A 23,866-nucleotide genomic window follows, 5' to 3' on the forward strand; every position below is an offset into this window, starting at 1 on the left:
CTGCGCGGTAGCAACAAAGAAAGCCATGCCCACTTTGCAATAGACTTTCCGTAAGATTGCTGCGTGAAGACGATTTCTGAACACCAACAATGTGAATTGACCTGGGCGAAGAGTCCTCGGTGTCCATTTCTCTCTGTCCTGCCAGCACAGCATCTTTCTATCTCTCCGATAACAGACCTTTGGAGAAAGTTCACAATCAAAGTTGTTCATGTTCCCCGCATTAGTATAACTGACACCTCTCACCCCAAGGGTTTCAGAGAGAGAGGGAGAGAGAGAGAGAGAGAGCAGAAGAGCGAATGGACTCTACCCTCCCCCGACCCGAAATCCGCCCCCCACTCCTCCCAGAACAACGTGCAAGTAGAAATCAACTGGGTTAATTATCTACCAGTCATGGTGAGCACGTCTCAGGTCACTCAAGCGGTGTGGGGCATTTGTCCCGGGCCGGCTCTCTGGCTCGTTGGTTTAGGCGTATGATTCTTGCTCAGGGTCCCTGAGTGTGATGCGTTGCGAGAGGTATCGGGTTCAAATCCCGGATGAGCCCGAGGTTTTTTTTCAACTTGACCTGTGCAAAACTGCCTGATTAATTTTCTCAAAAAGCACCTTGATGAAACGAGGTTGGGCTGTCTGGAGTACGGGCAAGGCAGAAAACAGGGAAGTGAAATGGTTGGATGTAGTGTCGAACAGGTTGACGTGAGCTGTGCGGTGTTTGGGGAATGTCAGCAATCAAGGTAGATTGGAAAATTGGGACAGCTCCCCTCGGAGAACCGAAGTTTTCCAAGTCATGAGGGACCTAGAAACAGGAAATAATGGTGTGAAAATGCTCCCACACCTGAAAGGATCCACAACGATTCGGCAGAATTTTAAAGTCACCAGGAAAAAATGTAAAAGTGACAGGAGGAAGAACGTTTTCGTACAGGGAGTGGTTAGTGTCAGTAAGTCCCTGTCGGACATTGACAAAGAGGAAGATTCAATGGACACTAAAGGGAATTCGGTGGTCACGTTCAGATGTGCAGATTTACGCTGAGAAGGCGAGAGAATGAAACGAATAGAGACACACCTTGACTTAAGTATAGAACCAGCAGAGCGAAGGTGGGCCGCATGGCCTCCGTCTGCGCTGCGACACGTGTTGTGATTCAGCGTGAAATCACAGTTCGACCAACAGAATGTGGGAATTTAGTAAAAACGTTTCTATTTCCACAGCCTCCATACGTCTGCGAAACAGCATATTACACGACAGCAGTGGAGGTCTTTGACATCAGTCTCGAACGTGCATGCCGCGTGCCAGATGAAAAGCTGAAGTGTTCTGCGGACAGCCAGTCAAGCGTGGCAGCAGAGTGGCGCAGCGGGAGCGTGCTGGGCCCATAACCCAGAGGTCGATGGATCGAAACCATCCTCTGCTATTGTTCAATGTCACCTCGAGCTGATTTCCTTTGGGTCGGTGCTCTCTTCTGCCAACTGCCTTTGCATCGACTTACCCGAATGCACTCGCCAAATCCACTCCATGAAAGAGGCGTGGTTTTAGAGGTCTCAGTGGCATTCTGTTCTTAGGCGGTTTTTATTCTGAACTGAATCGCAAAACCAGTTCTCTGCGATGCCAATCAGCTGGTCAAGTTGAAACAAATGTCTTGCGGTTTCGTCCATTCCCTGCAGTGATTCGCTACCCTGGTTCAGACGTGAATGACAAGCATGTCAAAAACCACATCACGACTCAGACACAGTTCCCCACGATTAGGACGGATCCCACCGATTGTGAATAACCTCAGAGAGAGAGAGAGAGAGACAGGCAGTCGGCATGAACTCGATGGGCTGAACGGCTTGTGTCTACGCGAGAATGGTGCTACGTGTTTATGCCGTCCCACTGCGTGTCTCTGGGACAGAGAGGCTGAGGGAGCAAAACTGGTTCATTTTTAACCGTCCCTGCCTGCAGTCCCTCAGCTCAGGGCCGTGGGGAGGACTCTCAGTGAGTGAAGGTTTCACTCGGATTCTGTTAGTGGCTAACAATACGTAATGTGTCATAGCAGACGAGGTGATAACAAGGAGTCGTTTGTGTGGTAGGGGTCAAGGACATGGGGGAGTTCAAGCCCTAAAGTTCTGGAACTCGATATTGAAGACCGGAGGGCTGTAAGGTCTCCAAGTGGAAAATGAGGTGTTGTTCTTTCATCTGGAGCTAGAACACTGCTGCAAGCCTGAGACAGAGATGTTGGCCAGGGAACAGGGTGATGTGTTAAAGTGGCAGACAACCGCAAGATCCGTGTCTTTTTAGTGAAACTGACACCTCTCACCCAAGGGATTCAGAGAGAGGGAGACAGCAGAAGAGCAGAAGTGCTTGATCACTTTTCCACAAAAGCATCTTCGTTAAACGAGATCGGACTGCCAGAAGTAGGGGATGGGGCTGAGCTACCATTGCAGCGAACACAGTGAAGGGAAACACTTGTTCAACGTTAGAACAGGTATTGCAGATCGTTCGCCCACACAATCCGAGTCTGAATGAATCCTCCAGCTGCGTTTTTGCTCAAATCTGACAGTGAAATTTCAGGAAGAGGGGAATTGACGTGACTGGAGACAGCGCTGGACAGGTTGCCGTGAAATGTGCCGTGTATGAGGAATGTCAATAATGAAGGCAGACTGGAAAGTTGGGGCAGTTCTCCTTGGAGAACAGAAGTTTGAAATCTGTCCCAGTTGACGTTTTCCAATACATGAGGGTTCTAGACAGAGAAAATAATATAGTGAAAATGGTACCACGCCTGAAAGGATCGCTAACAATTAGGCAGAGTCTTGAGGAAAGGAAGGAAAAATGACATTATGAAGAACGTTTTCGTGCAGAGAGTCAGATTTACACAGTTGCTCTGGCACCCTTGTGGAGCTCTGAGTTGTCTTGTATTCTTCTGTCGGTGTGTTCTGACCTCCAGTGTGAAACCTCTTCTCTCAGATGGTAATGAACTGGTGAAGTTGAAACACATGACTTGCTGTTTTTTGTCCATTTCCTGCGGTAAAGAAACAGACGCCCGTGTAACAAAATACTTGCTGTAGGATTGCTGTGTCAAGGCAAATTCTGAACACCAAACAGGCTGCACAAGAAGGCACTCGTATCAATTTACCTGAGGGAAGACTCTCCGGTGTCCATTTCTCTCTGTCCCGATAGCACATCACCTTGCCATTTCTCCGATAACAGACCTTTGGAATAAGTTCAAAGTTGCCATTTGATACATTCGTGTCAATGACATCTCCTACCCCATGTGGTAGTGAGAGAGAGCAGAAGAGCGAATGGGCTCTGCCTTCCACCAGCACAGCTTGCAAGTAGAAACAAAATGGTTCAATTATCCGCTAGTGGAGAGAGCACAGTCCCTGGGGACGGGACAAACAGCAGTGTCCTGGGAGCAGGGAGACAGATTGAGAAGTAGATGTTCTTGAAACTCGCTGCTGCTTGACATCCTGGGAGCAATGTACAATGTATTTCGTGCTGAGCAAGTCTCAGCTGCTTCTGGAGCTGGCTGCGCCCATGGCATGTGGCTCGTTGGTCTCAGGGTATGAACAGGTTGACGTGAATGGTGCCGTGCCTGAGGAGTGTCAGCAATGAAGGTAGATTGGAAAGTTGGGACAGATCTCCTTGGACCTGTAGTTGCTGTGGAGGAGGATCATAAGACACAGAACATAGAATAAAAGATTATAGTGTCATGTAACATAAATGATATATTGAAGAAACCTAGATTGCTGGTGAGTCTTTCATCTTTTAAAACGGGTTATAGATTTCGATTCATTAATCTGTAAATCCCAGAACTTTTTAAAAGTCACATTCTCCAGGTATCTTAAGGTTTATAAAAGGAGGTGACACCTCAGGTCAGACAGTGCATGAAAGCTGTGAGGGTAGGGTCTGTCTGTATCCTTATCTTGAGTGAGACTGGTTCTATTTCCAAATATATAACCCTGCAAACGCAGATACACCCCAAAGAATTCTATATGTGAGTACATGCATGAGAGAGAGTGGGTGAGTTTGCGTGTGCATGCTCGGTACAGTGTGTGTGTGTGTGTGTGTGTGTGTGTGTGTGTGTGTGTGATGGAGTATCAGCATGTGAGATGGTGTGTGCGTGGGTTTGAGTGTGGGGATGTATTACTGTGTGTCTGAGAGAGAGCAGGTCTATCAGAGAGGATCTGCACGAGCGTGTGAGTATGTAAGAGAGTGTGCTTGTGTGTGTGAGAGTGTATTGTGTAGGTGGGTCTCCTGTAGTGTGACATGTTCCCAGTGTCACGGCTGAGGCCATCCTCATGTGTTCTAAACTTGGCTATCAGCCTCTGCTCGGCCACTAGAACAAAGAGGGCTGAGGCACGAGAAAGGATGGGCGGGGGCACTGGTGGTGGTGGAGAAGGGAGAGAAATGGAGAGGGAACAGAGGTTGGGGATTAGAGAATGACTGGGGTTCAGAGGGTTGGGGAGAGAATCGAGGTGCAGTGTGAAAAAGGGAGAAAGGGCAGGGGGCAGTGGGTGGGGAGAAAATGGACAAGGGGCAGAATGTGAAGCGAGAGACAGCACAAATCCCACCTTCCCCAGGGCTGGTGTCAGTGTCCCACGAACTGGAACCCACACGTCCCACAGCAAATTTGGGGAAATCATTTCTCAATATAAGCATGGCTAAGGCATATCATCCCTGCAGGCCAGTCACACCGACCTTCCCAACAGCATCCCACCCAGATCCACTCGATTACGCTGCAGCTCTGCACTTCCCCATGGCTATTTTCTGATGAAGAATTTTGCTCAAAACATCGAATATCCTGCTCCTCAGATGCTGCCTGACCTGCTGTGCTTTTCCAGCACACAGTCTCGACCCTAATCTCCAGCATCTGCAGTCCTCACTTTCGCCCTGTAAGGGGTGAATGTTATATTCCTAGTCTTTTAAATCTTTTAAAATCGTTTTCCCTCACCCTAAACCTATACCCTGTAGTTTTGGAATACCTCTACCCTGGGGAAAGGACAGAAACATTGAGCAGCCAGACAAAATGCAAAAGGAATAACATGTCAAGGCACAGGGAAAAAACATTTCGACAAAAAATTGCTTTGGTATTTTTCTCTCGTATTCGCAGTTGGACACTTAAAATTTGTCATGATGTGGAGGTGCCCGTGATGGACTGGGGTGCACGAAGTTAAAAATCACACAGCACCAGGTTACAGTCCAATCGGCTTGTTTGGAAGCACTAGCTTTCGGAGCGCCGCTCCTTCATCAGGCGGTGGTGGAGTATAAGATCATAAATTCTGGGTCTTAGATCTTACACTCCACAATCACCCGGTGAAGGAGCAGCGCTCTGAAAGCTAGTGCTTCCAAATCAGTCTGTTGGACTATAACCAGGTGTTTTGTGATTTTTAACTTTAAAATCTGTAACAACTTCCTGCATACTGAGCATGCTCCGCGGTGTCAGCAAGCACTGCGCATGACCGCCGGTGTCAGCAAAACACTGCGCATATTCCTTGGTGCCCGCAGAAACTGTGCGTCAGCTCCTTTCCATTCACCAATGAAGAACCTTGGAGGACCGGAATGAGACAGGTCCTCTTGCCAATCAGAGCCGGCCATTGTCGAAACGTGGAGGTTGGACCGTGAGTTCTGAAGCTGTTGCTGCTCCTTCCTCTGTGAACTTCACCCCAGACTGTAACTTCCTTCTTCTGTCTAACTTTTGTGAGTACAACAGTCTGTTTATCACCACTTTTTCCATTTTTTGTTTCATTCTGGGGTTCAATTGTTAATACGCAGCAACTGAAAGGAAAGGGTGAATCGAGGTTGGGGGGATGCGGACAGACTCTGGAAAAGTTGATCCAAGTCTGTGTCTCAATTTGCAAACACATGGCAAATGCAGTGACACAATCTATGACCTTTGATGTTTAAAAAAACGCAGAAAGGATATGTTGAGATGTGATGAAAGTGAGATGATGGAGATCAGAGTTGAAAAGTGTGGCGCTGGAAAAGCACAGCAGGTCAGGCAGCAACTGAGGAGGAGGAGAGTCAATGTTTTGGGCACGAGCCCTTCATCAGGAATGATGTGTGGATGGACAGAGGGGCCTCAGCGTCCTTCTGCCTGTCGTCAGACAGGAGCAGCAAGCAATCAGCAAGGCAAGTGGTATATTAGCAAGAGAAGTTGAGTTCACAAGTGGGGATGTCTTCCTGCAGTTAGGTCAGTCATTGAATGTATTCAAAGCTGAGTTCATTTGACTTTGAAGAACAAAGATGTGGATGGGTACTGAGGGAAGGTAAGAAACTGGTTTTAAGACCAGTATAGAACAGTTACAGTCATACAGCACAGAAACAGACCATTAAGTCCAACTAGTCCATGCTGACTGTGTTCTGAAACTAAACTAGTCCCACCTGCCAGTGTTTGGCCCAGACTCCCTGAACCTTTCCTATTACAATTGCAACATTTAAGAGGCGTTTGGATGGGTATATGAATAGGAAGAGTTTGGAGGGATATGGGCCAGGTGCTGGCAGGTGGGACTAGATTGGGTTGGGATATCTGGTCAGCAGGGACGGGTTGACCGAAGGGTCTGTTTCCATGCTGTACATCTCTATGACTCTATGTACTTATCCAAATGTCTTTTAAACACTGTAACTGTACCTGCATCCACCACCTCCTCTGGACATTGATACCACATGAGAACTATTCTCTGTCTTAAAATAAAATGGTGCCCCTCATGTCTTTTTAAAATATTTCTCCTCTCATCTTCAAAGTTTGCTCCCTAACCTTGAAACACCCATCCCAGGGAAAGAATACCTGCTGTTCACCTCATTGATACCCCTGAGGATTTTATAATCCTCTCTAAGGTCATCTCTCAAACTTTGATGCTGCAGTGAAAAATATCCCAGCCTATCCACCTGGATGCAGGTATATTTATATCCAATTATGAACTGTTCAATGCTGGTGCATACTGGAAAGACCAAAAGACGTATTCCTGCTCCCAGTTCTCACACTGTGTGTCCAGGTCAGCAACAGACCAGATGACATAGGTGCAGAAATTAGGCCATTCAGCCCATCAGATCCACTCCACCATTCAATCACAACTGATACGTTTCTCAACCCCATTTTGAAATTTTGATTTTGGAAAGGCAGATCAGGGCAGCATCTGCAAAGTTAATGGGGAGTGTTGTTGAATAAAGGTAGCTTGGAGTGCTGCTTCATAGTTTCTTGAAAGTGGAGTTGCAGGTAGACAGGATAGCGAAGGAGGTGTTTGGTATGCTTGCCTTTATAGGTCAGTGCATCTCAGTATAGAAGGTGGGAGGCCATGTTGCCCCTGTACTGGACATTGATTAGGCCACTTTTTGAATACTGTGTTCAGTTCTGGTTACCCTGCTACAGGAAAAGTGTTGTGAACCTTTGAAAGGGTTTGGCAAAGATTTACAAGGCTATTGCCAGAGTTGGAAGGTTTGAGCTATAGGGAGAGGCTGAATAGGCCGGGACTGTTTTCCCTGGAGCATTGGAGGCTGAAGGGTAACTTTATAGAAGTTCATATGGAGCATGGATAGGGTGAATATCCAAAAACATTTCTGCATAGTAGGGAAGTCCAAAACTAGAGGGCATAGATTTGAGGTGAGAGGGAAAAGATTTAAAAGGAACCTTATGGACAACTTTCTCACACAGAGAGTGATGCAAGCATGGAATGAGCTGCCAGAGGAAGTGGAGGCTGGTATAATTACAGCATTTTAAATGACATCTGGTAACAGGGTGAATTGAGAGGGATATGGGTTATGTGCTGACAAATGAGACTGTTAATTTGGGATATCTGGTCAGCATAGACAATTTGGACTGAAGGAAAGCAGAAGTATTGTTGTGAAGACTGGAATTTTAGAGCAGCTTTCAAAGATATTTTGTTCTTACTGGGAGCAGAAGCTAGACTGAAATCTTTCATTTGAGAGACAGCAACTGAGTAAGTGAGGACATCCAGGATTTTGATGGAATGTGGGAATTTGTTGCAATGTGGGGTTGAATTGTTTTAAGTAAAGTATCCTGAGCGGGAAGCCTAGTGAAGGGTTAGGTGGGTTTTTGTTTTAAACTGCTCATTTCTTTCAGCCCTCAACAATGTACTTCCAATGCTGTGCATCAGAAGGAGCGGTGAATCAGTAACTGGTATCATCAGAAGCCTTACGGTTTTCTATTGCAGGTATTGCATTGTTACATCAGCATTGTAAAGGTTATCGGCAGCAGCGGGAGATGTGGGCTGTATTCACTGGAAGCGATGAAACAGTTAGATAACACACATATGAGAGGGCAAGGTGGGACTTGTCTTTCAATTTGCAAAAGTTGGGAGGTTCTGGGAGCTATGGTTCTGGATAAACACGACTGCAGTAAATCATAGAAGCCTTACAGTGTGAAAGGAGGCCATTCAACCCATCAAGTCCACACTGACCCATCGAACAGCATACCACCCAGACCCACCCTATTTTGTCATTTCTGCTGGTGGGTTAGGCTAGGTAGCAAGATTAGGGGTAGGTTTAAGGCAGAGGAGGAGAGACTACATTTCCTGGAGAGTGGTGAATCTATGGAATTCTTTGCCCAAGGAAGCAATAGAAGCAGGCATATTCAAGACACAGTTCGATGGGATTTTGAATGGTAGGTGAATTTAGGGTAGTCAGGATGATACAGCTAAGAGGAGCTGAGATGATGGATAGATCAGCCATGATCTTAAAGAGTGACGGAGTAGGGTCGATGGGCCAAATGGCCTCTTTCTGCACTGCAGGGATTTTATGATTGCTTCATATGGTATATATCTGATATTCGCTGTTGTACACGCTGAATGGTTATGATTTTTCACCTTCTAATTTAGTAATGGAATTACATCCCGTATTTCTTGTATTCATTTTTATTTCACAGGTCAGCAGGAAGTCTTGCAGTAACTTTACTGGCTTTCTTTCCTGAAGCAGCCTTGACATTTCATTTTCATATCCTTGATTCAGCTCCATTTCCAGCACCTTTGTAGGCAACTTGTTCCAGGTCATTATCACCTAAATGAAGTTTTCCTCTTTACATACTTAATGCTACCTTGCTGAATGAGTGTTTTCAGGTTTCTGTGTCATGGATAATATATGATCAGCAGGTATCTGCCAATCTAAAGAATTGTCACCGATGTTATGTTAATTTGACTGTACTGACCGTGACTTATTTTGTGATTTTGTTTGCAGGAAGACATGGGGAAGAAATCTGAAACCAAATGATATGTCAGCTTCTGACAGAGCCACTTGATTCATTGGGACTTTAATATCAGCAGCCATTTCAGTCGAGAAGACATGTTTGCTTTTGTCTGCTTGGACACTGGTGTGGCAGGGAGAATACTGATACACCCGAATGAGCAAGATTCAGTGCGGTGACTGTGAAAAGTACAGTACTTCACACCATTTACTCAGCTTGGAGGATCAAAGAGGTCGTTCACTTGCTCTCTGTAAGGGAAGGGCTTCACCCGCTCCTCCCACCTGCAGAGACGTCAGTGAGTTCACCGACCATCACAGGGGGATTGAAGGAGCTTCGGCCGAGTGCCATTATCGACTGCATTTAATAGCCCAGTTCTGGGGACACCTGGGTTTGAATCTCACCGTAGCAGATGGCGGAATTGGAGTTCAGTCAGAAATCTGGTGTTCAGAATCTCATTATGAAACCATTTTCGGGGAACAAACACCCCAATCTGATTCACTCATGCTTTAGGGGAGGAAACTGCCATTGTGGGAAAGGATTCACTCAGTTGTCCCAGCTGCATCTTTCCCTGGTCTGGCCTATATGTGACTCCAGACCCACAGTATTGTGGTTGACTCTTGACAGCCCCTCTACAAATGCGCGGAGAGAATCTTACTTGCATACAGGCTATGGGTTGCAATTGCTGAGTGAAGCAATACTTCCTCCAGGCTAAGGCTGCACCAAGGATCGAATTACAATGGGACAACTCAGCTGACCAATAGTGAAGAAAGTGGGATGCAGGGGAGTGTGTGTGTGTGTGTGTGTGTGTGTGTGTGTTTCGAAAAAAAAAAGCTACTTTTTGTGCACCTTTTTGCTGGGACGATCTGAAGCTGCAGCAAAGTTGGGTCACAACAAATGTTACCTGAACTTACTGTCGGACTCAGACATTGAAGGCTCTGAGATCCAACAGGTTTTTGTTTCAAAGCTGCTAATTTCTTTCAATCTCCAGCGCGAGGTTTCCAATGTCTTATATCAGAAGGAACCATCAATGTGTGGCTTGTATTATTAGAATTGTACATTTTTCAGAACTGATGGTTCACCGTTTCTCAGCATTGTAAAATTTACTGGCAGCAGTGGGAGGGGTGGGCTGTTTTCACTAGAAACAAAGTTTAAAAATCCAGTTATAATCCAACAGGTTTATTTGGAAGCACTAGCTTTCAGAGTGTTGCTCCTTCATCAGGTAGCTGTACAGCAGGATCATAAGACACAGAATTTGTAGCAAATTGATATATTGAACAAATCTCGACTGCTTTTAAATGTTTCATCTTTAGAATGGGTTGCAGGTTTCAGTTCACTAGTATGTAAATCCCAGAACTACTTTTAAGTCACAGTCTCGAGATAACTTAAGAGGTGCCATCTCAGCTCTGACAATGCATGAAAGATGTGAGGTTCAAGTCTGTCTTGAGTCATACTGGTTCTGTTTCCAAAGTAGGAATTTATAAAATATTACGTGGATTGACTGTTTGCAGATTGTGCACTTTTTGAGCAAATTAGAATGTATCTACAAACATAATTCTGCAAATGCAAATTCACCCATAGTTTTATATCTATGTGTGCATGCATGAGAGTGAGTGAGTGTGTGCATGCACATGAGTCTGGCTGAGAGAGTGTGTGTTTGTGTGTGTGCACGCTTGGTAAAGTGAGAATGTGCAGGAGTATAAGTCTTTGAGAGGGTGTGTGTAGGGGTGAGAGTGTTGGTGGGTACATGTGTGTGCATCTGACAGAGCGCCAGCGTGAGTATGTGAGAATGTATGGCTGTGTGTGAGAGACAGAGAGACAGAATGTGTACAGTGTAGTGGGGTCACCTGTAATGTAACATGAACCCAACATCCTGGTGGAGGCCATCCTCGTGGGTTCCAAACTTGGCTATCAGTCTCTGCTCGGCCACTAGAAATGGTGAAGCAGTTACACAAGACACTGGAGAGGGCAGGGTGAGACTTGTCTTTCGATTTGCAAAAGGTGGAAGGCTGTGGATGCTGTGATCCAGGGCAAAAACAACTTGGAGGACCTTCGGTTCAGAGACTTGGAGCTGGAAGCCAGGTTGCTGACACACTGGGAGGGCAAGGAGGAAAGTTTATTCTGAGAGATGGTCTTTCCCTCCATACCGAGCCTTCTGATGGGATCAGTGGACAGGGTCAGGAGGGTGTGAACCCGGGTCAGGCAGGTAAAGGGGATCTGAGAGAGGGCTGCAGGGGGGAGGAGCTAACTGTGGGGTGTGAGAGTAAGAACAACATTAGGGAGGGGGAGGTAAGGGACAGAACAGTGACAGGAATTGCCTCTGTTCTCTGTAGTTGACAGCAGAAGCACAGATGGCATCAGAATCTGATGCCAGGATTCAAGAACAGCTGTGCTCTGGGCTGGAGAAGTGGGAAAGGAAGGTGCAATGGGTGTGGTCCAACAATGTCAGCAGGAGAGAGCCTCTGCTGAGGGCGCATGAGAAGTTAAAAGCTGCAAAGACAAAGCAGAACCTCAAAGCACTGGGTGGAATGGTGGCTCAGTGGTTAGCAATGCTGCTTAATAACGCCAGGAGCCTGAATTTGATTCCACCCTTGGGTGACTGTCTGTGTGAAGTTTGGCATGTTCTCCCCCTTGTATCTGGGTAGGTTACCTCTGGGTGTTCTGGCTTCCTCCCACAGTCCAAAGATCTGCACTTTAGGGTGGATCAGCTGTGCTAAAGTGTGCAGGTGAGCTTGCATCTTGGATGACCATGTTAGTTTTGGTTCCTTCATTTGTAAATCCCAGAACTTTTTTAAAGTTACATTCTCAAGATAGCTTTTAAAAATAGGTGTCATCTCAGCTCAGATAATGCATTGAAGGTGAGACATTAAAGTCTGTCTGTGTCCCAATGTTAGGTCAGACTGATTCTATTTCTAAAGTGGGAGCTACAGAATCTTACATGGATTTATGCAGTTTTTGAGTAATTCCGAATAAATGGACTTCTGCGAGGAAGTGTACAAACAACTGACCAGGAACACGATAGGCAATACCAGCTGATCTGACCAAAGAGCACAACCGTGAACTGACAGCATTCATCAAGACTTCTGGTCCAATCCTTCCAAAGGCTCAGCATCCACAGACGAGTTGAATCCGTGGACGTGTCAGTATTCTACACCAGCATTCCTCACGATGATGGCATCACGGTAACAGCCTCAGTACTCAATACCAACAATTGTCAATCTCTGAGCACTGTCCTACAACTCATCTGCTTCATTCTCAACCACAACATTTTCATCTATGACAACCAATTCTTCATCCAGACACATACAACAGCCATGGGCACCAAATTTACACCCCAGTATGCCAACGCTTTCACGCAGAGGTTCGAATAAGGCTTCTTTTCTGCACAGGACCTCCAACCAACACTATATACCAGATATATTGATGATATTTCTTCCTCTGGACCAATGGTGAGGAGTCACTGAAACAACGATACTGTGATATTAACAAATTTCATCTGACCATCACACTTACCACACTCTTTAGTATCTGTCTCATTTTTAAACACATGCCGATCTATCAAGGATGGGTATCTCAGGTCTTCTCTGTACCGCAAAACCACGGATAACCTGACAGTGCTACACTTCACTAGTGAAACATATTAAAACCGCCATCCCCTCTGGACAAGCCCTTCGCATACACAGGATCTGTTCAGGTGAGGAGGAACGTGACAGACACTTGGAAGTACACAAGCGTGCTCTCATAAGAACGGGGTGTAATGCTCAACTCATCAACTGCCAGTTCCAATGTGTCACAGCAAGAAACTGTAATGACTTCCTTTATGAGACAGACATGAGCTGCAACCAAAATGGTACCCTTTGTTGTCCAGTACTTCTCAGGAGCCGAAACACTACGCCACATTCTTCACAGCCTGCAACACATTATTGATGAGGATGAGCACCTCGCCAAGACCTTCCTCATGCCTCCACTTCTCGCCTTCAAACAACTGCCAAACTTTAAACAGATAATTGTTTGCAGAAAACTGCCTGGCCTTCAGGACAACACGATACAATTCTGTCACGGCAGATGATGCAAGACGTGTTAGAATGTTGACACGATTACCACTATTACACGTGGGGACACCACCCACCATGAGTGTGGCAGGTACTCATGTACCTCAGCCAACATTGTTTGTCTCATACGCTGCAGGCAATGATGCCCTGAGGCATGGTATATTGGCGAGACCGAGCAGAGACTACAGCAACAGATTGAATGTACACTGCACAACAATCACCAGCCAGGAGTGTTCCCTCCCGGTCGGGGAACACCAGCAGTCCGGGACATTCAGCCTTGGACCTTCGGGTGACCATCCTTCAAGGTAGACTTCAGGATAGGCAGCAACGGAAAGTGCCTGAGCAGAGGCTGATAGCCAAGTTCAATACCCATGGAAATAGCCTCAACCAGGAGCTTGGATTCATGTTACACTACAGGTGACCCCACTACACTATACATTGTCTCTCTTTCTCACTCACACACACACACATACACACAAGCATGCATTTACACAAACACATGCTCGTTCAACCCAACACACTCACACAGACTCTGTCATACACATGCACACTCTCAAATGCTCTCTCTGTCTCTCACACACACCCTCTCACAGACTTATAGCCCATTACACTCTCACACACACATGATCACTCGGTTTCTCCTACACACACACACACACACACACACACATAAAAGTTTGTGGGTTGAATTTGTACTTGCAGAATCGCATTTTATTTTGCTCAAAAACTCATACACGTAAGATTCTGTTATACCATGATAGAAATAGAATCTGTCTGACCGAACATTGGGACACAGACAGACTTTAACTTAACACCTTCAATGCATTATCTGATTGAGATGACACCTATTGTTAAAAGCTATGTTGAGAACGTAACTTTTGAAAAGTTCTGGGATTTACATGTGAAGGAATCAAAACTAACATGGTCATTCTAAAAGATGGTAGAGGTAAGCTAAAGTTGTTTAATATTCCATGACACTGCAATCCTGTTGCTATAAAGTCTGTATGTTATGATTCTGCTCCATAACCAACCGATGAAGGAGCAGCACTTACGAAAACTAGTGATTCCAAATAAACCTGTTGGACTAAAACCTGGCATTGTGTGAATTTTAACTTTGAAAATCTGTCAGTAATGCCAACATCTCCATCCTGCGCATGCTACTCGGTGTCAGCAATTCAGTGCGCATGTTCGTCGGTGTCAGTAAAACATTACGCATACTCACGCAACAAGAGGAAACACTCCATGACATTGTTTTGATGGATCAATGAGAAGCTCTGGAGGACCGAATGGAGACTGGTCCTCCTGCCAATCACAGCAAACCCATTGTCTGGATGCGGAAGTAGGACCATGAACTTCTGAAGTTGCTGCTGCTGCTCCTCTCTCTGAATGAAGATTGAGCTTCACCCCAGACTGCAACTTCCTTCCTCTCACCAACATCTGTGAGTACAACACATTCTTTTCTCACCCCCTTTTCCATTCCGGGGTTCAGCTGTTGACTTGCAGGAACTGAAGGGAAACGGAGTGGATTCGGCGGGGGGGAGAGAAACAGACGTTGGGAAAGTTAGTCCAGGTCTTTTTTCAAAGGCAAATACAGGAGAAGTGACATTTCAGGCTCGAGCCTTTCATCAGAAATGATGTGTGGATGTAAAAAGGGGCCTCTGCGTCCTCCTAATCCAGTTGTCAGACAAGTGCAGCAAGTAGTGAACAAGGCAAGTGGTATATTAGCAAGAGGAATTGAGTTGAGAAGTGGGGACACCTTCCTGCAGTTTGGGCGTAATTGAATATCTCCAAGGCTGAGTTCATCTGATTTTTGAACAACAAAGAAGTGATGGTTATGGGGGAGGCAAGACCAGTACAGATCAGTTACAGAAACAGACCGGGTAAAAAATGAGGTCTGGAGATGCTGGAGATCACAGTTGAAAATGTGTTGCTGGTTAAAGCACAGCAGGTTAGGCAGCATCCAAGGAATAGGAAATTCGACGTTTCGGGCATAAGCCCTTCCTGATGAAGGGCTTATGCCCGAAACGTCGAATTTCCTATTCCTTGGATGCTGCCTAACCTGCTGTGCTTTAACCAGCAACACATTATCAACTACAGAAACAGACCCTTCAGTCCAACTCGTCCATGCTGACTATGTTCTCAAACTAAACTGGACCCACCTGCCCGTGATTAACCTATATCCCTCTGAATCTTTTATATTGGAGTCATAGAGATGTACAGCACAGAAACAGACCCTTCGGTCCAATTTATCCATGCCTACCAGTTATCCTAATCTAGTCTATTTGCCAGCCCTGGGCCCATATCCCTTGAAACCCTTCTATTATAGACCAATCCAAATGCCTTTTCAAATTCTGTAATTATACCAGTCTCCTCCACTTCCTCTGGCTGGTCATTTCATATATGCACTATTCTGTGTGAAAAGGCTCCCCTTAGAGGTTCACCTACCTCCCAACTCCTTTACTCAGTGCAGTAACCGATAAAGGAAAGCATACCTTGAAGGAACTATGAACCTGCACTCCAAGGTCTCTTTGTTCAGCAACACTCCCCAGGACCTTACCATAAAGTGTATAAGTCCTGCTTTGATTTGCTTTTCCAAAATCCAGCATTTCACATTTATTTAAATTAAACTTCATCATTCATGTACTGATCCAAATGTTTTTTTAAATGTTCTAACAGTATCTGCATCTACCCCTTTGTCTGGAAATTCATTCCAACACACAAACCACTCTCTGTGGGGGAAAAAATGGCGACCCTCATGTCCTTTTAAAATCTTTCTCCTCTCTCTCTTTCAAAATTTGCTCCGTAGTCTTGAACCCCCAGCCTAGAGAAAGGATTTTGGCCGTTCACCTCATCTATACCCCTCATGATTTTATAATCCTCCTCTGCTCCAGTGGAAAAATTTCCAGCCTATTAACCTGAATGTAGGTATACTCATGGCAGGTCAGGCAGCATCCGAGGAGCTGCCTGACCTGCTGTGTTTTTCCAGCACCACTCTAATCTAGACTCTGGTTTCCAGCATGTGCAGTCCTTGTTTTTACGTAGGTATATTCATATCTACTTATGATCTGTTCAATGCTGGTGCAAACCCGACAGGCTAAATGGCCTATTCCTGCTCCCAATTTGCACACTCCTAGTCCAGGACAGCAAGAGACCATAAAACACAGGAGCAGAGATTAGACCTCTCAGTCCATCAGGGCTGCTCCACTATTAAGTTCTGGCTGATCAGTTTCTCAATCCCATTCTCCCACTTTCTCCCTGTAACCCTCGATCCCCTTGATACTCAAGAACCTATCTATCTCCATCTTAAATCTACTCCGTGACCTGGCCTCCACAGCCTTCTGTAGCAATGAATTCCACATATTCAACACTCACCGGCTGAAAATGTTTCGCTTTATCTTTGTTCTACAAGATATTCCTTTTACTCTGATGCTGTGCCCTCAGGTCCTAGACTCTCCCACCAATAGGAACATCTTCCCCTGAACTCTGTCCAGGCCAGTCAGAATTCTGTCTGTTTCAATTTGATCTCCACCTCCCCCGAGTGTGGGCCTGTTAATCAGCATGAACCACACCCTTCAGGATGTGTTACAGCAGGAATTAGATTCAGCAAAGTCAGAATGGAGGAAGTGATTGTGGGATGGAGAGTCTCAGCTTTTAGGGGATGAGAGAGGAAACGAAGTTCAATATAAATTAGAATTGATCGGACGGGCTGATGGGCCAAGGAGTGGCAAAATGAGTTTAATTTAGATAAACGTGAAGTGTTACATTTTGTAAGGCAAATCAGGGCACGACTTACATAGTTAATGGGGAGTTTTGCTAAACAAAGTGTCCTTGCAGGTTCATAATTCCTTGAAAGTGGAATTGCAGGGAGACAGGATAGTGAAGAAGGCATTTGGTACGGTTTCCTTTATTGGTCAGAGCATTGAGTACAGGGGTTGGGTGGCATGGTGGCACAGTGGTTATCACTGCTGTCTCACAGTGCCAGAGGCCCGCGTTCAATTCCTGCCTCAGGCTGCTGACTGCGTGAAGTTTGCACATTCTCCTCGTGCCTGGCTCATCGTATGAGCCTTGATGAAATTTGGAAGTAGTAATCTGAAACTTGAAAAAATAAGCACACCGCAGTTAGGCGATAGTGCAGGGGTAAGAGAAAAAAAAGCAGGAGATTCCCTTTGATGTGAAGGGCAGTGCGTGTCACTGGCCACCTGGGGGTTTTCCTATCTTCCTGGTGGTGGAAATTGAATATAGATTTGTGCACCTTGTGTCTCTCACCTGCACGCACACACACACACCATGGGTGCTGGGGAATAAATAAGCGCTACCGCAGTTAGGCGGTAGTGTGGGGGTTTATTTTAAATAAAAAAAGAAAAAATACAAACTGGGGAATCACGCAGCATTACCCAATTAAAAAAAAATTACAGGGGTTGGAAGGTCATGTTAGGCCACTTTTGGAAAACTGTGTGCAATTCCATTTTCTGCCCTCTGAAAGAATGTTGTGAAATTTAAAAGGGTTCAGAAAAGATTCACAAAGATGTAGGCAGAGCTGGAGGGTTTGAGCGATAGGATGATGCTGAATATGCCAGAGATAATTTCCTTGGAGCATTGGAGGCTGATGGGTGACCTTACAGAAGTTTATAAGGGGTGTAGATAGGTTGGATAACCAAAATCTTTTCCCCATGGTAGGCGACTCCAAACCTAGAGGGCATAGGTTTCACGTGAAAGGGGAAAGATCTAAAACGGACCTGAGGGTCAACTTTTTCACACAGGGAGTAGTGCATGTTTGGAATGAGCTGCCAGAGGAAGTGGTGGAGGCTGCTACAATTACAACGTTTAAAAGGCATCTGGATGGGTATGTGAATAAGAAGGATTTAGAGGGATACAGGCCAAATGCTGGCAAGTGGGATTAGATCAGTTTAGGATATCTGGTCGGCATGGAGTTGGACCGAAGGCTGTGTTTCTGTGCTGTATGGCTTTAATCATCTTGCGTGAAAGCAGAAGTGTTGTTGTGAAGACTGGAGTTTCAGAGCAACTTTCAAAGATGTTTTGTCTTTACTGGAAGCAGAAGAAGTTACAATGAAATAGTTCATTGGTGAGACAGCAACTGAGTACATGAGTACGTCTAGGATTTTGGTGGAAAGTGGGAATTCATTGCACTGTGGGGGTGAAGAGCTTTAAGGTTTACCAAAAGTAAGGACAGTGTGCTGATTGGGGTGCTGATTGGGGTGCCCAGTGAAGGTCGAGGTGGATTTTTGAGTTAAACTGCTCATTTCTGTCAGCCTCTGACATTTTGTTTCCAATGCTGTCCATCAGAAGGAGCGGTGAATCAGTAACTGGTATTGTTAGAAGTCTTACAGTTTTCAGTACTGCAGGAATTGCATTGTTTCATCAGCATTGTAAAGGTCACTGGCAGCAGCAGCGGGTGTGGGCTGTATTCACTAGAAATGATGAAGCATTTAGATAACATACATACAAGAGGGCGGAGGGGGAGACTTGTCTTTCGATTTGCAGAAGGTGGGAGATTCTGGGAGCTGTGATCTGAGGCAAACATAACTGCGGTAAATCATAGAAGTCCAACATGTGGAAGCAGGCCAATCAGCCCATCAAGTCCATTCTGACCCCTCTAAAGAGCATCCTGCTCCCGCCCCCACCCCTTAGGGAATCAAGGGATGTCGGGATAATGCAAGTAAGAAGAGCTGAGATGATGGATAGATCAGCCACAATTTTAATAAATGGTGAACCAGGCTCAATAGGCCAAATGGCTTACTCCTGCTTCTATTACAACAAAACTATAACCCTGCATTTCCTATTGGCTAACCCACCTAACCTGTACATCCCTGGGCACTATGGGCAATTTAGCAAGGCCAATCCAAATCAAGGTAGATAAGCAATGTAGTGATGTGGAAAATGGACATCGGAGAACAATAGAAAGGAACAAGGAGAATAAACGTACCAGCAATTAAAACTGTATTCAAAAGATTACAAACAATAAAACTAAAAGGTCAGTATCTGAATATGTGCTTGTTATGAAGGGGTAGAGGTACTGTAACTTTGAGAGTAAAAAAATTGAGCAGAACAAAGTGTTCTAAACAAGATGAGAATGTAATATTTGGTCAACACAAATAGAGCAACTGGGTTGCCATGAGGCACAAACAAATTTAAATTCGGCCAATCAGTTTAAATTTTGCCCCAAAATACCAAAGTCCAATCAAGTTTGAATTAAGTATTTTGATAATATTAACACCAATAAAACGATCCGATGTTTTGGACTATAAACCGGGCATTTTTGTGAGTTTTAATATTCACTGTTGGACACAAAGAGTAAAGTTGTTAATTTTTAATTTAAATATTTACCTTTGGGATAGTTCTTTGCCTCTCGGACTTTAACATATTACTGCATGGGGTGAATCATCTATATATTGCTGGTTTAATTTAACAGAGGGGGTTACCCCATGTCGTAATAGCGCTGCAACGTAACAAAAGTGAAAGAATTGACTGCTCACATTGAAGAGAATAATTATGATCTGAGACTCCTTACAGAGACATAGCTTCAGGATGACAAGGATTGGATCCTAAATATTGAGGGGAGATGTGGCATTCAAGTCGAATGGGAAGCTAGGTAAAGGTAGAGGGTTGACACTGCTAATCAAAGAACTGACCACTGGGCAGTCTGGTGTCAGCTCGGATTTCAGGTCCTGCTTTCTTTGTCCTTGGTTGATCTTCCTGTTCCCACACAGTTGTTGTCTGTTCTCAGCTGTGCTTCATTTCTGCTGAAGCTTTAACCTCCTTTGACACCTTCTGGAACAATAAATCATTCAGTCAATCAAAGTTCAACCTACAATCTCCCAGCCTGTCACCCATCCAGACAGAGTATCATAATACCAGAAAATATAACAAAAAAGGCGAAAAATTAGAATTAAATAGGTGCTTGTGTCTGTTCATTGGCAAGTAAACTAGAAATAGGGGTCTGCCAGGATTCTTGTAGTGCTCTAATTGAAGAATTCTCTCTCCCTTACATCTAAGTATTAGTACCCAGCTATGATTTATAACAATATTTACATCAACAGAAATGAAGCATCTGTTATGCAATAGACATAGAGATATACAGTATGGAAACAGACTTTTTCCTCTTTCTCATGTGCGCATGCGCGCGCGCGCACACACACGTCTATGGGGTGAATTTGTATTTGCAGATACCTTGTGCATTTTTTGAGCAAAATGCAATCTGCAGGCAGACAATACATGGAATATTTTATAAATTCCACTTTGGAAATAGAACCAGTCTGACTCAAAAACTGGGATACATACAGACTCTGGCCTCACACCTTTAATGCATTGTCTGAGTTGAGTTGTCACCTTTTCTTATAAAACCTGAAGTTATCTCGAGTAGGTGTCTTATAAGAAGTTCTGGGATTTACATATTAATGACACGGCAACTCATTCTAAAAGATGAAAGACTTTACAATCCAGGTTTCTTCAATGTATCATTTCAGTGGCATGACTGTAGTGTTTCGCAGTAAACTCAGTGATCTTATACTCCACAACCACCTGATGAAGGAGCAGAGCTCCGAAGGCTAGTGCTTCCAAATAAACCTGTTGGACTGGTGTCATGTGATTTTTATTTTTATTTTTGTTCAGGTTAGGGTGAATTGGCCCTGCTAAATTACCCACTGTGTTCAGGGTTTTGCAGGTGTGGGAGAATTGTTAGAAGCGATTTGATTCCACCTTCTCGTGACTGTCTGTGTGAACCATGGTATGTTCTCCCCCTTCTGTCTGCATGGGTTACCTCTGGGTGCTCCGGTTTCCTCCCACAGTCCAAAGATCTGCAGTTTCGGATGGATCGGCTATGCTAAAGTGTCCAGGGATGTGCAGGTTAGAGTGGGTTAGCCATGGGGAACTGCAGAGCTGTCGGGTAAGTGGATGAGTCTAGGTGGGATGATGTGTGGAAGGTCGTTGTGAATTTGATAGGTGAAATGGCCTGCAAGGATTATATAATTCTTCTGCTTCAGCCATATGTAGATTGAGAAATGACTGCTGTGGGAGGAGTAGGTTCCAGTTCATGGGACACTGTCCCAGTCCCGGGGAAGATGGGAATTGTGCTGTCTCTCTCCCCACTCACTGCACCCATCCATTCTCTCTCGCCCTGCAACTCTCTGCCCCCCATTTTCTCTCTCTCTCTCCCTCATTCTCTTCCTCCATCCTTTGACCCTTGAGTCTTTCCTTTCCGCCCCCACCACCCTCTGTTCCCCCCAGTCTCTCAGTGGCCCCAACACTCTATCACCCTGTCCATTCTGTATCTCTTCGAACCCCCACTAAACTTTCTCATGCCTCGAGCAGTCTTTGATTGCTGTATCAAGCTCTTCTCAGAAGAGAGAGAGAATGGTTGGTGATGACACTGCCTGGGAGATGGGGGTGCACGGGAAATTACTAATCTTTCAAATTGAGAATAGCTAAAATAATATATTCAGAAACAGCATTAAAGTTTGAACGCATGTTCAATTTTATGTTAAGAGAAAGCTGCAGCCATCTTTCTCAAACTTGCTTTGAACTATGTGCAGTTGAAGACAAGCTGTTCGGGGTGAATGAGGCTTTTGCCCGAAATGTCAATTTTCCTGCTCCTCGGATGCTGCCTGACCTGCTATGCTTTTCCAGCACCACACTCTTGACTCTAATCTCCAGCATCTGCAGTCCTCACTTTCACCTTTAGGAGTGAATGGCCGATTCCTAGTCTTGAAAAATTGGTTCTGTTAGAAGGTGTAGAGGTGTATTCTACCTTTAAGAGAGTTGTAAAGTGAGCAGAACCACCTGATATAGCACCAAGCGTTCTGAACAAGGTAACAATTTAACATTTGGTCGAACAGCTAGGTAGCTGGGTTGCCTGGAGACAAAAACATACTCAATTTTGGCCAATAGATTTAAATCTTGCCCCAAAATACTGAATTCCAATCCCCGTGTCTGCGTGGGTTTCCTTCGGGTGCTCCAGTTTCCTCCTACAGCCCAAAGATGTGCAGGTCAGGTGAATTGGCTATGCTAAATTGCCCATAGTGTTAGGTGCATTAGTCAGAGGGAGATAGGTCTGGATGGGTTACTCTTCGGAGGGTTGGTGTGGACTGGTTGGGCCGAAGGGTCTGATTCTGCACTGTAGGGAATTTAATCTAATCTAATATTAACACCAATGAAATGATTTGACGCTTTGGAGTACAAAATCAAAAACAAAATTGAACAGTTGCAGGAGAACTGCCAAAAGACCAACAAATGTAGGCTGCTAGTGAGATCTCTCTTGAGAAGTACCTGTCCAGAGAAGGAGTTTGCACAGAAAAAAAACATTGACACCGACCTGGAGAGCAAATCTACAGAGGAAGATACAAAGAGAAGATTTAACAGCTGACTGGTTTTGAAGTTTGAATCTTTCAGTAAATCTTAATCAGGGGTTTTCATTGGACTGGTATCGTACAGGGGAAGGTAGAAGATAGGTTAGAGAAAGGAGTTGTAAATGGTTGTTAATTAATTATTCTCCATTAGATTTTAATAAATAAAGTTGTTATTTTTTACTTTAAATATTGACCTTTGGGAATAGTTTCTCGGTTCTTGAATTTTCACAGATTACCGCATGGGTTAAACCTTCTCTCTGTTGCTGGTTTAAATTAGGTGGGGGAGGTTGCACCCAGTGTTGTAAAATTTGGGGGCTTTCGTCTGAGATTTGAACTGGTTTAGACCGATTTGAATAGATTTGGGAGTACGAAAAATCCCAGCAGAATTAAACACTTGCAAGTTAGTGTCCTCGATCATTAAATAAAACTTTAAATAGTGACTTGGAAACAGTTCCTTACCTCTTGAATTTTCACATTAGCACATGGGGTAAATCTTTTTTGGGTTTAAATTAGTGGGGGGAGTGCAGTCCGTGTCATAACAGTTCTGACTATGTAGAAATAGAATCATAGAGTCGTGGATCATGGAAACAAACTGTTTGTTCCGTGCCAATCGGAAATCCTAAATTAATCAGGGCACATTTGCCAGCTCTTGGCCCATATCCCTCCAAACCTTCCTGTTCATATACCCATCCAGATGCCTTTTGAATATTGTAATTGTACCAGCCTCCACCACTTCCTCTGGGAGCTCATTCAATCCACGCACCACCTGCTGCGTGAAATAGTTGCCCTTTAGGTCCCTTTTAATCCTTTCCCCTCTCACCCTAATAGAAATCAATTGCTGCTTTTTCTGAACAGGCTCAGTGGTTAGCATTGCTGCCTTATAACGCTAGGGACCCGGGTTTGATCCCAGTCTCTGGTAACTGTCTGAGTGGAGTTTGCACCTTCTCTGCGTGGGATTCCTTTGGGTGCTCCGGTTTCTTCCCACAATCCAAAGATGTGCAGGTTTGGAGAAAGTATTTCTTGAGGGGAATTAACTTTCACTTTTTCCCTACTCCTTAGGTCCCTTCTAAATCTTTCCCCTCTCACCTTCAACCTATGCCCTCCAGTTTGGGAGTCCCCTATCCTGAGGAAAAGATGGATAGTCAAAGAAAATGCAAAAGGAATAAAATGTCAAGCCGCAGGATAAATATAAAACGTTGCTCCAGCCTTTCTTGTCTCTGATTGTCATTTGGGTACAAAATCTGTCAGTAACACCAGCAACTTCACACAGCACCTTGCGCGTGCTCCTCGGTGACAA

General features: G+C 44.8%; 1 non-coding gene across 1 annotated transcript; it reads left to right on the top strand.

The window, feature by feature from the left end:
- Positions 1-1,328: 1,328 nt before the first annotated feature.
- trnam-cau (transfer RNA methionine (anticodon CAU)) lies at positions 1,329-1,400 on the top strand. Its single transcript has one exon. It is a non-coding gene; the product is annotated as a tRNA-Met (tRNA).
- Positions 1,401-23,866: the final 22,466 nt, after the last annotated feature.

Source organism: Hemiscyllium ocellatum, assembly GCF_020745735.1.
Source record: "Hemiscyllium ocellatum isolate sHemOce1 chromosome 27 unlocalized genomic scaffold, sHemOce1.pat.X.cur. SUPER_27_unloc_1, whole genome shotgun sequence".
Classification (NCBI taxonomy): domain Eukaryota; kingdom Metazoa; phylum Chordata; class Chondrichthyes; order Orectolobiformes; family Hemiscylliidae; genus Hemiscyllium; species Hemiscyllium ocellatum.